The sequence below is a fragment of the Rhincodon typus genome, chromosome 8 (assembly GCF_021869965.1).
Source record: "Rhincodon typus isolate 14 chromosome 8, sRhiTyp1.1, whole genome shotgun sequence".
Taxonomy (NCBI): domain Eukaryota; kingdom Metazoa; phylum Chordata; class Chondrichthyes; order Orectolobiformes; family Rhincodontidae; genus Rhincodon; species Rhincodon typus.
The window spans coordinates 50,021,391-50,025,549 of record NC_063339.1 but is presented as its reverse complement, the minus strand read 5'-3'; positions in this window follow the sequence as shown (position 1 = coordinate 50,025,549).

The window sequence follows — 4,159 nt, the reverse complement described above, 5'->3', positions numbered from 1 at the left end:
ATATGGAATTTAGAATAGTAATGTTATCATAGTCCCAGAGAACTAATCTGTCATTAGAGAAGAGAGAGAGACAACAGATGGTGTTTAACTTGATGTTCACAACACCTCAGGCAAACGGAATGCTGGATGTCTTCATGATGACCTTAGCCAGTACCAGAATTGAACCTGCACTATTGGCATCACTTACACCACAAACCAGCCAGCCAACTGAGTTAGGAACAAAAACAAAGTTGCTGGAAAAGCTCAGCAGGTCTGGCAGCATCTGTGAAGGAGAAAACAGAGTTAACGTTTCGGGTCCGGTGACCCTTCCTCAGAACTGAGGAAGCTAACTGAGTTAACTGAGTACCAAATACACATTTAAAGGAAACTTGGATTACAGTATGACTCACAAAGGGATGTGCTTTTAGGGTGAGGTGATAGAGAACGGAAGGATTCATGTACAGAACATAAATATCAGCATAGACTAGTTAGACCAAATGGCTTGTTCCTGCACTGTAATTTTGATGTAAGAACAAAGAACAAAGAAAATTACAGCACAGGAACAGGCCCTTCGGCCCTCCAAGCCTGCACCGATCCAGATCCTCTATCTAAACATGTTGCCTATTTCCCAAGGATCTGTATACCTCTGCTCCCTGCCCATTCATGTATCTGTCTAGATACATCTTAAATGATGTTATTGTGCCCGCCTCTACCACCTCCGCTGGCAACACGTTCCAGGCACCCACCACCCTCTGCGTAAAGAACTTTCCACGCATATCTCCCTTAAACTTTTCCCCTCTCACCGTGAAATTGTGACATCTAGTAATTGAGGTCTGGAAACTCTGGGAAAAAACTTCTTGCTATCCACCCTGTCTATACCTCTCATGATTTTGTAGACCTCAATCAGGTCCCCCCTCAACCTCCATCTTTCTAATGTAAACAATCCTAATCTACTCAACCTCTCTTCATAGCTAGCGCCCTCCATACCAGGCAACATCCTGGTGAACCTCCTCTGCACCCTTTCCAAAGCATCCACATCCTTTTGGTAATGTGGAGAACAGAACTGTACGCAGTATTCCAAATGTGGTCGAACCAAAGTCCTATACAACTGCAACATGACCTGCCAACTCTTGTACTCAATACCCCGTCCGATGAATGAAAGCATGCCGTATGCCTTCTTGACCACTCTATCCACCTGTGCTGCCACCTTCAGGGTACAATGGACCTGAACACCCAGATCTCTCTGTGTATCAATTTTCCCCAGGGCTTTTCCATTTACCATATAGTTTGCTCTAGAATTGGATCTTCCAAAATGCATCACCTCGCATTTGCCTGGATTGAACTCCATCTGCCATTTCTCCGCCCAACTCTCCAATCTATCTATATTCTGCTGCATTCTCCGACAGTCCCCTTCACTATCTGCTACTGCACCAAACTTAGTGTCATCTGCAAACTTGCTAATCAGACCATCTATACCTTCCTCCAGATCATTTATGTATATCACAAACAACAGTGGTCCCAACACAGATCCCTGTGGAACACCACTGGTCACAGTTCTCCATTTTGAGAAACTCCCTTCCACTAAACTCTCTGTCTCCTGTTGCCCAGCCAGTTCTCTATCCATCTAGCTAGTACACCCTGGACCCATGTGACTTCACTTTCTCAATCAGCCTACCATGGGGAACCTTATCAAACGCCTTACTGAAGTCCATGTATATGACATCTGCAGCCCTTCCCTCATCTATCAACTTTGTCACTTCCTCAAAGAATTCTATCAAATTGGTAAGACATGACCTTCCCTGCACAAAACCATGCTGCCTATCACTAATAAACTCATTTTCTTCCAAATGTAAATAGATCCTATCCCTCAGTATTTTCTCCAGCATCTTCCCCACGACTGACGTCAGGCTCACCGGTCTATAATTACCTGGATTATCCTTGTAATTCTGAACAAAATAAAGCTTATATTAACCACATTAGAAACCGGCGATAGCAGTGATAAAGGTGTCTTTAAATATTATCTTTAACAAATTTAACAGTCTATCTCTGGCCTTCAGCTTGAATTGGCTTCTTTCTGCACAGGCCTTGCCAAGATATTTTGGGTTAATGCTTCTCATTATTTATATATTGTGATTTCATAATTCTGAAAGTTGAAGCACTTAAAATAATAGAACCTGGTCATGCTCATGGTCACTGTCTGCTTTGTAAATGGAGAATTTTTAAAATGCTGAATGATTCAGAATTGTAAAAAGATGTTTGAACTTCAACTTTGAGAAAGGGACTAATGACTTTTCTGATGAGACTATGTACAATTTTAAAAAGCATTAAATGGCTCATTAAGTAGAAAAGGAGACTTCCATCTTGTCACTGAACTACATTCAAAATGAGGTCAGAGAAGTGAAAGTGCAATATTCTAAATCACAGCATTATTATGTTCTTTCATAGCCATTACATCAATGTAACAAATTCTAGTAGTTGTACTGTGGGATTGTCATGTGGACTAACTTTATTGACATTTGAATTATGAGGTTATGCTGATTTATCTAATGAGATGTGATACTTTCTAAACTATATCAGTTTGAAAAGAAATCTGCATTAACATTTTAAAAAAAGAGTATTCTTTCATATTTTTGAAACTTTGTGCAGGAAGTATTTTATTTTGGCACTGGTGTTCTTAAAAGCATATATACAAGTTGTCTTTTTATCTGTCATCAACATTCAGAAGCCTCTTTGTACCAAACATTTGCTTTGTACCTCAGTCCTGACACCAACTGTAAGATATTTGAGATTCAGGAGTCACTTACCTAATAAGTTGACTGTTCATAAGGAATTTTCAGATGGTTTATTAAGTTTGTTAAGAAACAGCAGTGTAAGTATGATATATTAGCTAAATAGACAATAAAAAATATACAAATTGTGAGTATTGAGGGTGGCTCACTGATATCAGAGGACAAACAAGCATTAGGGACAGTGTATTGTCAAAGTTATGAAGGCATCATTCTGCTTTCTGCCAAAATTCTATGAATCTTTTCCCTAAGTCTTTCTCCTGACCTTATAGTTCACTACTCCCAACTATCAACATCTTGGGTGTTACCATTGGCCAGAAACGCAACTGGGCTTGTCATATAAATATGCTGGCAACAAGAGCAGGTCACAAGCTAGGAATACTGCAGTGAGTAACTCACTCCTAACCTCTCCCCACCACCCACATCTCCCTCCAAAAGCCTATCCACCAGCTACAAGGCATAAGTCAGGAATGTAATGGAATACTGTCTACTTGGGTGGATGGGTGCCTCTCCAACAACACTCAAGAAGCTTGACACCATCCAGAACAAAGCAACCCAATTTATTGGCACCATATGCACACATAGTCAGTCATTTCCCTACCAATGCTCAGTAGCAACAATGTAATATCTACGATATGCAATGCAGAAATTTGCCGGCAATCCTTCGAGTGCATGTTCCAAACCCATGAACAATTCCCTCTAGAAGGACAGGGACAGCAGATATATGGGAGCACCACCACCTGCAAGTTCCCCTCCAAGCCTCTCACCATCCTCACTTGGAAATATATTGCCGTTCCTTCACTATCGCTGGGCCAAACTCCTGGAATTCCCTCCCTATAGACATTGTGGATCAATCTACAGCACATGGATTACAGCGGTTCAAGAAGGCAGCTCACCACCAACTTCTCAAGGGAAGCTAGGGACACACAGTTAATACTGGCCCAGCCAGGGTTGTCCATGTGTCATGAGTGAAAGCAAAACAGAATTTGCATGCAGTGAGATGAGGTGGAAATCAGTCATGAGGGATGTCATACGGGTGGATAATTAATCAGGTGAGTTTGGTAAGATACGGTGAGAAAATCCACAGACCTTGTTTTGAAAACCCTCCAAAAATGTTGTGCAACTTGGATTTAGCTAAGAAAGTGTAAGATTTAGCCCAGAAAATAGAAGTAAGACTATTTAGCCTCTCGAGCTTACATCATCATTCATGGCTGGTTTTCTATTTCAATTGTTCTTTCTAACCTGTTCCCCATATCTATTAATATTCTAAGACATTAAAAATTAAAATACATGCTTTATGTCAAAACGTACTTTATTTTTTGAATGGGCTGAAACTATTGGATAAGTGAAAAGAATGAACAGCAGTATTTCAAATGACTTTAAACAGCTGTATT